The sequence below is a fragment of the Choloepus didactylus genome, chromosome 2 (assembly GCF_015220235.1).
Source record: "Choloepus didactylus isolate mChoDid1 chromosome 2, mChoDid1.pri, whole genome shotgun sequence".
NCBI lineage: Eukaryota > Metazoa > Chordata > Mammalia > Pilosa > Megalonychidae > Choloepus > Choloepus didactylus.
The window spans coordinates 146,842,536-146,855,706 of record NC_051308.1 but is presented as its reverse complement, the minus strand read 5'-3'; the positions used below and the strand labels follow the sequence as shown (position 1 = coordinate 146,855,706).

Below are 13,171 nucleotides of genomic sequence, written 5' to 3'. Positions count from 1 at the left end.
GCTCTGTCTCATACAGCTGCGTAATATTCCATTGTACATATATACCACAGTTTGTTTATCCACTCGTCTGTTAATGAACATTTGGGCCATTTCCATCTCTTAGCAATTGTGAATAATGCCACTATAAACATCAGTATATAAATGTCCATTCATGTCTTAGCTTTCAGTTCCTCTGAGTATATACCTAGTAATGGAATTGCTGGATCATGTAGCAATTCTATACTTAGCTTCCTGAGGAACCACCACATTGCCTTCCAGAGTGGCTGCATCATTCTACATTCCCACCAAGAGTAAATAAGTGTGCCTCTTTCTCCTCATCCTCTCCAGCACTTGTAATTTTCTGTTATTATGATAATGGCCATTCTAGTAGGCATGAGATGATATCTCATTGTGGTTTTGATTTGCATTTCTCTGATAGCTAGTGAAGCTGAGCAGCTTTTAATTGGGGTGTTTGTCTTTCTGTTGTTGAGTTGTAGGATCTCTTTATATATTCTGGATATTAAACCCTTATCTGATATGTGGTTTCCAAATATTGTCTCCCATTGCATAGGCTGCCTTTTTACTTTTCTGACAAAGTTCTTTGATATACAAAAGTGTGTAATTTTGAGGATATCCCATTTATCTATTTCTTCTTTGATTGCTTGCGTTCTGGGTGTAAAGTCTAGGAAACTACTTCCTATCACTAGATCTTTAAGATATTTCCCTATGTTTTCTTCTAAACATCTTACAGTAAGGGGGATCCAAGATGGCAGATTAGGAGAGACAGCAAAATTCTCCTCCATGAAAAACCTTAGAAAAAGGACAGAAAGTACTCCTGAATAGTGGTTCCAGAGTTCCACTGGCTGGGCAGGAACTTCTAAACCCAGAGTGACTGTGTACTTGGAGAAACCGAGAGACTGTGTTCGAAGATTTGTGAGTGTTCAGTCTGGAAAGCCGCTGGGGAACCGGTAGCTGGAGCTGCAGTTGAGCATGGTAGGTAGTACCTTCCATGCCTCGGGCACTCGCCTCAGTATCTGGCATGGGTAATAACCCTTCACACACCTGCAGCTAAGAGCCCCCATGCCAGGGATGGGCCGTCACAGCAAGTGGGTGATTATGGAAGTGAGTAGCTTCCATATCCTGAGCAGCCATCTTTGCAGCTGGCTGGGAGACAGTCCTTCACAGCACTGTGGCCAAGAGCTTCCTTGAAGGAATTTGGGATTCGGCTGTCTTGTAACTTCTCCTCTGCAGAAGCCCATGGTGTGCACAGCCTAGAGACAGGGGTGCTGCACAGAAGTGCCAGGAGCCCTCCACCAATCTCAGGGACTTGTGGGCCCATGGCAGAGAGGGATTGTGGGGAATCTGAGCATTCTGTAGCCCTAGGGTATTCCACCTGCAGCCCCAGGAATGGCTGGGAGTACTGTGTCTTACAGCCATCTCCCTGCCAAATTGCACAGGGCATGCCCCCCACCCACAGGGCTGATGGTCCCCACTGCACATGGAAAATTGGTGCACTGATTGGACCTCCACATGGTTTGGGCCCCCACTCAGTGCATAGAAAAAGTTGGGGAGAACTGGCTTGAGGGTAAGAGGTGGTTCGTGAGCGCCACCTGCTGGTAGGTCAGAGAAAGTGCGTGCCACCAAGCTATAGCTCTGTAAAATTATAGATAATTGTTTAAATAAATCTGCATATCCTAAAAGAACCCTATCAAGATAAGCAAATGCCAAGAGACCAAAAACAACAGAAAATTTTAAAGCTTATGAAGAAATCAGAAGATATGGATAACTCAAATGCCCAAATTAAAACAAGGAGAAACAGATCTTGCAGCAATTAATGAAAAAAGTAATCACAAACACCAATATCATGGCTCAGGATATGAAGTACATCAAGAAGACCCTAGAAGAGCATAAAGAAGAATTCACAAGAATAAATTTAAAAAATAGCAGATATTATGGAAATAAAAGATACTGTTGATCAAATTAAAAATATTCTTGAGAGACATAACACCAGATTTGAAGAAGTAGAGGAACAAATAAGAGAACTCAAAGATACTGTATTGGAAAGTGAAAGCACAAAAGAATGAATGGTGAAAAAAATTTAAAAAATTTGAAATGGATCTCAGGGAAATGGACAACATGAAGCTCACAAATATAAGAATCATTGGTGTTCCAGAAGGGGAAGAGAAGGGTAAAGGACTAGGAAGAGTATTCAAAGACATTGTTTGGGAAAACTTCCCAACCCTTCTAAACAACATAAATATGCAAATCATAGATGCCCAATGAACTCTGAATAGAGTAAATCCAAGTAAACCCACTCCAAGATGTATTCTGATCAGATTGTCAAATACTGAAGAGAAGGGGGAAGTTCTGAAAACAGCAAGAGAGAAGAGATTCATCACATACAAGGAAAACAACATAAGTCTATGGAGTGACTATTCAGTGACCAGCATGGAAGCAAGAAGGCAGTGGTATGACATATTTAAAATTCTGAAAGAGAAAAATAGCCAACCATAATTCTTTATCCAGCAAAGCTCTCCTTCAAATTTGAGGGAGAGCTTAAAATCTTCACAGACAAATGCTGAGAGAATTTGCTAACAAAAGACCTACCCTACAAGAAATACTGAAGGGAGCCCTACTGGGTGAGGAAAAAAAAAAGGAGAGAAAGGCCTGGAGAAGGGCACAGAACTGAAGAGTTTTAGCAAGGGCACCTTAAAGGGAATAAAGAGAGAGAGGAAAAAATACATCTGACAAATAAAAACGAAAGGATATGATGGCTGACTCAAGAACTGCCTTCAGAGTAATAACATTGAATGTGAATGGATTAAACTCCCCAATTAAAAGATATAGCTTGGCAGAATGGATTAAAAAATATGAACCATAAATATGTAGCTTACAAGAGACTCATCTTAGACCCAGAGACACAAAGGAATTGAAAGTGAAAGGATGGAAAAAAATATTCCATGCAAGCTACAGCCAAAAGAAAGAGTAGCAATATTAATTTCAGATAAAATAGACTTTAAATGCAATGATGTTATAAGAAACAAAGAAGGACACTATATATTAATAAATGGGACAATTCATCAAGAAGAAATAACAAGCATAAATGTCTGTGCACCCAATCAAGGTGCCCAAAAGTGCATGAGACAAACATTGGCAAACTGAGGGAAGCAATAGATGTTTCCACAATAATTGAGGGAAACTTCAATATATCACTCTCTCCTATAGATAGATCAACCAGATAGAAAACCAAAAAGGAAATTGAAAACCTAAACAATGTGTTAAATGAATTTGACTTAACAGGCATATATAGAGCATTACATCCCAAATCACCAGGATACACATTCTTCTCTACTGTTCATAGAAATTTCTTCAGGATAGATCATATGCTGGGACATGAAACAAGCCTCAATAAATTTAAAAGTCTTATGGTCTTAGTGTTAATGTTTATGTCCTTGATCCATTTTGAGTTAATTTTTGTATAAGATGTGAGACAGGAGTACTCTTTTATTCATTTGGTTATGGATATCCAGTTCTCCAAACACCATTTATTGAAGAGGCTGCTCCATCCAAGTTGCTTTGGCTTGACTGCCTTATCAAAGATCAATTGTCTGTAGATAAGACGCTCTATTTCTGAACACTCAGTTTGATTCCATTGGTCATTATATCTATCTTTATGCCAGTTCCATGCTGTTTTGACCACTGCTGCTTTGTAGTATGCTTCAAAGTCAGCTAGTGTGAGACCTCCCAATTCATTCCTCTATCTAAAGATATTTTTGGCTATTCGGAGCATCCTGCCCTTCCAAATAAGTTTGGTTATTAGTTTCTTTGTTTCTGCAAAGTAAGTTGTTGGGATTTCAATTAGTATTGCATTGAATCTATAAATCAGTTGAGGTAGAATTGACATCTTAACTATATTTACTCTTCCAATCCATGAACATAGTATATTCTTCCATTTTTTAAGGCCCTGTTTGATTTCTTTTAGCAGTTTCTTATAGTTTTCTGTATATAGGTCTTTCGTGGCCTTTGATAAGTTTATTCCTAAATATTTGATTCTTTTGATTGCTATTGTAAATGGAATTTTTTTCTTGATTTCCTTCTCATGTTGTTCATTGCTTGTATATAGGAACACTATTGATTTTTGCGTATTGATCTTGTAGCCTGCCACTTTGCTGTATTCATTGATTAGCTCTAGTAGCTTTGCTGTGTATTTTTCTTCATTTTCTTCATATAGGATCATGTCATGTACAAACAGTGAAAGTTTTACTTCTTCTCCATTTTGAATTCCTTTTATTTCTTTTTCTTGCCTGATTGCTCTAGCTAGAACTTTCAGCACAATGTTGAACAACAGTGGTGACAGTGGGCATCTCTGTCTTGTTCCTGATCTTAGAGGGAAAGCTTTCATTCTTTCCCCATTGAGTATGATGTTAACTGTGGGCTTTTCATATATTGCCTTTATCATATTTAGAAAGTTCCCTTCTATTCCTATCCTTTGAAGTTTTTTCATCAAGACAGGGTGTTGAATTTTGTCAAATGCCTTTTCTGCATCAATTGAGATGATCATGTGGTTCTTCCACTTTGATTTATTGGTGTGGTATATTACATTAATTGAGTTTCTTGTGCTGAACCAACCTTGAATACCTGGAACAAATCGCACCTGGTTGTGGTGTATAATTCATTTAATGTGCTGCTGGATTCAATTTGCGAGTATTTTGTTGAGGATTTTTGCATCTATATTCATTAAAGTGATTGGCTGTAATTTTCTTGTTTTGAAGTATCCTTGTCTGACTTGGTATTAGGGTGATGTTAGCTTCATAGAATGCGTTAAGTAGCCTTCCCACCTCTTCAATTTTTTTTTTTTTTTTTTAATTTGAACAGGATTGGCACTGATTCTTTCTTGCATGCTTGGTAGATTTCACATGAGAAGCCATCTGGTCCTGGGCTTTTCTTTTTTGGGAGCTTTTTCATGACTGACTTTACCTGTGATTGGTTTTTTGAGGGCATCTATTTCTTCTCAAGTCAATGTTGGTTGTTAATGTTTTCCTAGGAAGTTGTCCATTTCATCTGAGTTGTCTAGTTTATTACATATAGTTATTCATAGTATATTTAATTATCTCCTTTATTTCTGCTAATATGTCCCCTTTCCCATTTCTGATTGTATTTATTTACATTCTCTCTCTCTCTCTCTCTCTCTCTCTCTCTCTCTCTCTCTCTCTCTCTCTTTCTCTTTTGTTAGCCTAGCTTTCTATTCATCTTTTTTTTTTTTTTTATTTTCTCAGAGAACCAGCTTCTGGTTTTATTGATTTTCTCTATTGTTTTCCTGTCCTCAATTTCCTTTATTTCTGTTCTAATCTTTGTTATTTCTTTCCTTCTGTTTGCTTTCGGTTTAATTTACTGTTCTTTCTCCAGGTGAACAGTTAATTTCTCAATTTTTGCTCTTTCTTCTCTTTTAATATAGGCATTTAGGGTGATAAATTTCCCTCTCAGCACCACCTTTGCTGCATCCCATAAGTTTTGATATGTTGTGTTCTCATTGTAATTTCCCTCGAGGTATTTGCCAATTTCTCTTGTAATTTCTTCCTTTACCCACTGTTTGTCTAAGAGTGTGTCTTTTAGCTTCCATTTTCTGACCTTCTGCCTGTTATTGATTTCCACCTTCACTCCATTATGATCTGAGAAAGTGTTTTGTATAAAATAAAAATTTTTAAATTTGTTGAGACTTGATTTGTGACCCTACATATGGTCTTTCCTAGACAATGATCCATGAGCACTTGAGAAAAATGTGTATCCTGATATTGTGGTGTGTAGTGTTCTATAAATGTCTGTCAAGTCTAGTTCATTTATCATACAATTTAACATCTCTGTTTCTTGATTGATCCTCTGTCTAGATGTTCTATCCATTGAAAAGAGTGGTGTATTGAAGTCTCCAACTATTGTTACAGCCGTATCTACTTCTCCTTTCAGTGTTGTCAGTGTTTGCCTCATGTATTTTGGGGCACTCTGGCTTGATGCATAAATATTTATGATTGATGAATTGACCCTTTTATTAGTATATAGTGTCCTTCTTTGTCTCTTTTAATTGTTTTACATCTGAAGTCTGATATTAATATAGCTATTCCTGCTTTTTTCTGGTTGTTGTGTGTGTGAAATATCTTTTTCCAACCTTTCACTTTCAGTCTATTTCTGTCCTTCTGTCTAAAGTGAGTTTCTTGTAGGCAGCTTATAGATGGGTCCTGTTTTTTAAATCATTCTGCCAGTCTATGGCTTTTTATTGGGGAGTTTAATCCAATTACATTTAGTGTTATTACTATAAGGGCAGTACTTTCTTCTACCATTTTGTCTTTTGGATTTTATATGTCATATCTTATTTTTTTCTCTCTCTACTTTTACCCTTCCTGATAGTCTTCATTTCTAGACTCTTCTCCAAACCTCTCTCTCCTATCTTTTCCTGTCAGCCTGTAGCACTCCCTTTAGTATTTCTTGTAGTGCCAGTCTCTTATTCACAAACTCTCTAAGTATCTGTTTGTTTGAAAGTATTTTAATCTCTCCCTCATTTTTGAAAGACAGCTTTGCTGGATATAGAATTCTTGGTTGACAATATTTCTCTTTTAATATCTTAAATATATCATACCACTGTCTTCTCACCTCCATGGTTTCTGCAGAGAAATCTTACATAGTCTTATTGAACTTCCCTTTTATGTGAGGGATTGATTTTCTCTGGCTGCTTTCAAGATTCTCTCTTTGTCTTTGACATTGGACAGTTCTGATCAATAAGTGTCTTGGAGTAGGTCTATTGGGATCTATTCTGTTTGGGATATGCTGTAGTTCTTGAATCTGTAATTTTATGCCTTTAATAAGAGTTGGGAAATTTTCAGTGATTATTTCTTCTATTGCTCTTTTTGCCCCCTTTCCCTTCTCTTCTCCTTCTGGGACATCTGTAACACATATATTCATGCACTTCATGTTGTCATTCAACTTCCTAAGACCCTGCTCATATTTTTCCATTCTTTTCCCTATCTGTTCTTTTGTGTGTATGATTTCAAATGTCCTGTCCTCTAATTCACTGATTCTTTTTTCTCCCTGTTCAAATCTACTGTTTTATGTCTCCATTGTGTTTTTCATCTCTTCTTTTGTCCCTTTTATTCCCGTAAGTTCTGCCATTTGTTTTTTCAAGCTTACAAATTCTTCTTTATAGTCATCCAGTGTCTTCTTTATATCCCTCATCTCTTTGTCACATTTTCCTTCCGCTCATTGATTTGGTTTAGGAGATTTGTTTGAACATCTGTAATTGTTTCAATTCCTGTGTCTCAGTTGAACTGTTTGTTCCTTTGGCTGGTCCATATTTTCGTGTTTCCTAGTATGGTTCATTATTTTTAGCTGTCTACGCATCTGATTTTCTTGATTAGTTTTTTCTGGAGCTCATTTTCACTCTTTTACCTAGGGTTTTTTTGTTGGTTGTCTTTGTGCTCTATCCTTTGGCATTCAGTTCAACTTATTCTAGATCCCTAACATAGCTTCTATTTAGTTGATCAGAATTTTTCACCTCTTGGTTTTCTGGTTTTTGCCCTGCCTCTAACTAACCTATTTGTGAGATGGTCTCCCCAGACATGGTCAACCCTAATCAGGTTTTCCCAGTCCAGAGAGGTCCAGGTCTCAGAGGAGGGTATAGAGTTTCCCTGAGATTGAGACCCTCCTGTGAAACTTCTGGACTGTGCTTTTCCTATCCTGTCCAGCAGGTGAGGATTGTCAGCCTGCATCTTCCCACCAGTGTAAAGAGGTGCCACAGATGCTTTTAATTCTCCACAGACCCTGTCCCTGACAGGGGAGTGCCTGACTCAAGCTGGTTTCTGTTTTCCAGCTCCTGGGGTCTGAGTTCTTTGAAGGAGGGCCACAACTTGAGCTGGGCCCCATATCCCCCCGCTTTTCTTGGAAAAGTTATGTCCTTTAGGAAATTGTCACCCCCACTTGACTCATTGCTTTGTCTCTCACACCTAGCTTAGCTTTGCCCTTGCCTGGGTCCAGTGGCCAATTGCAAATTTTCCCAGCCCCTAAGTTTTGTCAGTCCCAATACAGACTATTTACTATTTAAAGATACACCCTTTAGGCTATTATCTCTTTCACCTGAATAGTTACTCTGAGACAACTTTAATTTCATCCTTGCCTGGGGCTGTGCTGAAACAGGAGCCCTGATGGGCTATTGAAAAGCAAAAAGATAAAGAGTTGAGCAAAAGAAAAGGAGGGAAAAAAAAAAAAAAAAAAAACCCCTTTCAGAGCCAGACTCCATCTCCCCAGGTTTACAGATGGGAGTTGGTACCCTTTTCTATGTGCACTCTTTTTTTTTTTTTGGACCCCAGCCCTTTTCCAGTATTCTGAACACCTCCAACTCCAAAAGTATCTTTTTTTTTTTTTTTTTTTTTTTTTTTGCTGTTGTTTTAGCCCTCTCTCCTCTCTGCTGGACTGATTGCTCCCAGTTTCTTTCATGCCTGCTATCAGTATATCTGTCCTTGGAGCTTTTATTCAGCAGCCTGAGATTGTTAATTCTACAATTGGGGTGGGATTGAGCCCCCCTTCTTGCTCCCAGCACAAACTGTTTCTTTTTCCCACGGGGAACCAGCTCCAAGACAGTTTGCCTTGCCTGGGGAGGAAGAGTGTCAGCCCCCTGGCCAGGGAGACTTACAGGTTTTTGCTGCAATTTCAGCCATTCTACCATTCCAGACTGGTTTACAATGTGTGACCAGTCACAGATGTCCCTGAAACAGCTGTTCCATACAGTTCCTGGCTACTTACCAGCTGCCTGGAGGAGTAACTAAATTCCACATCTCACCACTCCGCCATCTTGCCCCCATGCCATAAGATTTCTTTTTAATTTTATTTTGAAATAAATTCAAACTTATAGGAACAGTTGCAAAAGCAATACAAACCCCATACACAGAACTCCAGCAGCATACCCCGACCCCCCTCACCCGATACCCCAATCCACCAACTTTAACATCCTGTCACGCCACCATTTCTTTCTTTCCCTCCCTCCCTCCTTATCATCCATCATCTATTGCTCTGTCTTCTGAACATATGAGAGCAAGCTGCACACATCCTTGAACAAAAAATATAATTCACATATACATTTCCCATGAACAAGAACATTCTTTTATGCAATCCCATTAAGCGCAGCTAAGAAGTTCAAGAAATTCAACATTGATACAAAGCTTACATTCCATATTTCTTTTTTTTTTTTTTTTTCTTATGTCCCAACTGTGTCCCTTTGAGCCTCCTCTCCTCCATCCTCAGATCCCATCCAGGATCATCCTTGGCATTTAATTGTCATTATCTATTTAGACTGTCTTTTTAAAATTTTTTTTTCAATTGTGGAAACATATATACAGCCTAAATCTTCCCATTCCTCCCCCTCCCTAGCATTCCATTAGTGGGATTAATCACATTTAGAATGTTGCAGTGCTATCACCTTCCCACCATCCATTACTAGAGATTTCCCTTCAACCCAAACAGAAACCCACACTCCTTTCTTAACTCCCCACTGCCCCTTCCCCCACTTCTCGTAACCCGTACTCCACTTTTCATTTCTATGGTCATATTCTCTGATACTTTCTTTGTGTTTACCCATGGGGCTTAAATTTAACCTCTTAAATCTATAACAATCTTGTTTTTCTTTGATACCAACTTAACTTCAATAGGACACATAAACTATGTTCCTATACTCCTCCATTTCCCCACCTGTATGTAGTTCTTGTCAAAAATTACATATTTTACATTGAGTCCAAAACCACTGATTTATCATTACAATTTATGTACTTTAGATCCTGTAGGAAGTAAATAGTGAAGTTACAAATAAAAAATACAGTAGTATTGGTATTTATATTTACCATGTGATCTTCACTGGAAATCTTTATTTCTTCATGTGGTTTCAGCCAATTGTTTAGTGTCCCTTCCCTTTCAGCCTGCTCAATTCCCTTTAGCATTTCTCATAGGACTGATCTACTGGTGATGAAGTCCCTCAGCTTTTGATTTTCTAGGAATGTTTTCATCTCCCCCTCATTTTTACCCTCCAGTTGTTTGTGAATTTTCTAAGTCTCTGATGGTTATTGACTTCTATTTGTATTCCATTGTGGTCAGAAAATGTGCTTTGAATATTTTCAAATTTTTTTTTTTTAATTTATTGAGGCTTGTTTTATGTCCCACCATATGGTCTATTCTGGAGAAAGATCCGTAATCTCTAGAGAAGAATGTGTGTCCTGGTGATTTGGGATGCAATGTTCTATATATGTCTGTTAAATTTCTCTATCTCTCTCTCTCCTTTCTTTGTTTCTCTGTTGGTAGGGCTCCCTTTAGTATCTGAAGTAGGGCAGGTCTTTTATTAGCAAAATCTCTCAGCATTGTTTGTCTGTGAAAAATTGAAGCGCCACCTCAAATTTGAAGGAGAGTTTTGCTGAATAAAGTATTCTTGGTTGGAAATTTTTCTCACTCAGAATTTTAAATATGTCATGCCACTGCCTTCTCACCTCCATGGTGGCTGCTGAGTAGTCACTACTTAGTCTTATGTTGTTTCCTTTGTATGTGGTGAATTGCTTTTCTCTTGCTGCTTTCAGGACTTGCTCCTTCTCTTCAGTATTTGGCAGTCTGATCAGAATATGTCTTGGAGTGGGTTTATTTGGATTTATTCTATTTGGAGTTCACTGGGCATTTATGCTTTGTGTATTTATATTGTATAAAAGGTTTGGGAAGTTTTCCCCAACAATTTCTTTGAATACTCTTTCTAGACCTTTACCCTTCTGTTCCCCTTCTGGGACACCAATGACTTAAATTTGGAGCTTATATTTTACCTATCGTATCCCTGAGATCCGTTTTGATATTTTTTTATTTTTTCCCCATTCTTTCTTTTGTTCTTTCATTTTCGATTCTGTGGTTCCAAAGGACGCTGAGTCATTGTTCAGCTTCCTCTAATCTTGTATTATGAGTATCCAGAGTCTTTTTAATTTGGCCAACAGTTTCTTTTATTTCCATAAGATCTATTTTTTTATGTACTCTTGCAATTTCTTCTTTATGCTCTTCTAGGGTCTTCTTTATGTCTTTGATACCCTGTGCCATGCTCTTCTTCATGTCCTTTATATCCTGTGCCATACTCTCATTGTTTGATTTTAGTTCTTTGATTAATTGTGCCAAGTACTGTGTCTCTTCTGATCTTTTGATTTGGGTGTTTGGGTTTGGGTTCTCCATATCGTCTGGTTTTATCATATGCTTTAACATTTTCTGTTGTTTTTGGCCTCTTGGCATTTGCTTTACTTGACAGGGTTCTTGCTGGATATAAAAAATACCTATCTCTAATTTGTCAAATCTACAGCTTGGTGGCGTACACTTTCTCTAACTAGCCAGCAGATGGCATCCACGAGTCACCTATTCTCCTCAAGTCAGTTCTCCCCAACTTTGTCTTTGTGGTATGTGGGGGTCTGTTTCTTGTGGGGTCCAATTGGTGCCCTGAATGTAGGGCGTGTGTCTGAGCAGTTAGGGAGGCAGGGCAGCTTTAGTAATCAAACCTCCCAGGTGTTCCCAGAGATTTAAGGCTGTTGCAAGAGTCTAAGCCTTCATTTCAGTCTTGCCACAGATTGTCTCTGCCACTGATCCACAAGTCCTTGGTATTGGCATAGGGTCCCTGAGATTTCCGAGTGAGTCCCCCTTCCCAGCCGTGTTCTTCCAGGACCTCTGCTGAGGGAAGGCTGCGCCACATCACAAGTGCGCACTGGCCTCCAGGGAAGCCTTGGGCTGCCGGGCCATGCAGGGCCGTTCCCAGCCTGCTGTAAAGATGGCTGAAAGGGGTATGTTAATTTCCGCCTTATCGCACAGCTCTGTCTTCCCATCTCTGGGGCAGTTAGCTGTGGGTGCACTAAAAGGCCACTGTCCACGGCTGATATTGTGGCGTGTGCACGGTGCTGCAGGAAATACTCCCCGTCAAACTGGAACCCTTGGCGCGGCTCTGGGCTATAGCTCTGGCCCTGGGCAGGAGCGTTCCCAGCCCACCGAGGAGATGGCTGCAAGAGGTGTGGTTTCTTTCTCATTTTGGTTCCCCTCTGCCCCCCTGGCCCCGAAACAATCAACAGCAGGCTATCCTCCATGCCAGACACCGAGAGATTGGCACAGCCCATTCCTGCTGTGCTTCACTGTGCGGTTCTCACCATCATAACCACAGCTGCTCCCAGTTTTTTTTTTTTTTTTTTTTTTCTAAAAAAGAACTAGTCTCCAAACACCAACCAATGGTTTCCCCACACCGCAGCACGGCCACTGGACTTTCAGCCGGCTCACTCACTCATTTCATCTGGATTTAGCAGACCTTGTCTGGCTGGTGCATCACTGGAAGTGGTGTTCTGGGTCACTTTCTGGCTTTTATCTAGTATTTTTCACAGAGGCGTTTTTTTTGCCCTGTCTCACCTAGCCTCCGTCTTAGGTTTTCCTCTCCTCACCATACATTTTTCATAGATTCTTTTGTCACAGTCTGGGATCCCCCAACCTCCTAACTGATCTTTTAATCTTTACATACAAAAGGTTCACTGTTTGTGAGGTAAGGTTCTATGTTTCTTGACAAATACATAGTGTGATGTCTCTGCCACTACTGTTTTTTACAGAAGTTTCACTACCCCCAAAAATCCTCTCTACTTCATGTTTTCATCCTACCCTATCCTCCTCTCAAAGTCCTGACAACCACTGGTTTGTTTTTTGTCTTTGTAGCTTTGCTTTTTCCAGAATGTCATATAAATAAAATCGTATTGTATATAACATTTTCAGACCGGCCTCTTTTACTTAGCAATGTGCCTTTAAGATTCATCCATGTTGTTGCCTGAAGTGACAGTTTGTTCCTTTGTATTACTTTTGAATAGCATTTCACTGTATGTATGTACAATTTGTTCCTCCATGCACCTATTGAAGAACATCTTGGTTGCTTCCAGTTTTTGGCAATTATGAATAAAGCTGATATAAACATTTGCATGCAGTGCTGGTTTTTGTGTGGATATAAGTTTCCAAATCAGTTAGAAAAAGACCGAGGAACGTGATTGCTGGTTTATGATATCACTGTTTAACTTTATGAGAAACTGTCTTCCAAAGGGGCTGTAGTATTTTGCATTCCCACCAACAGTGAATACAAGTGGTGAGACAGGACATCCTTGACTTGCTCCTGATCTTAGGGTGCTGG

The 13,171-nt window shown here is 39.2% G+C and overlaps 1 protein-coding gene across 7 annotated transcripts in view; it reads left to right on the top strand.

Annotated features, from left to right (window-relative positions):
* LOC119526986 (TLC domain-containing protein 4-like) overlaps positions 1-13,171 on the top strand; it is a 175,346-nt gene that overhangs the window by 155,697 nt on the left and 6,478 nt on the right. The gene's annotated exons all lie outside the window — the stretch shown is intronic.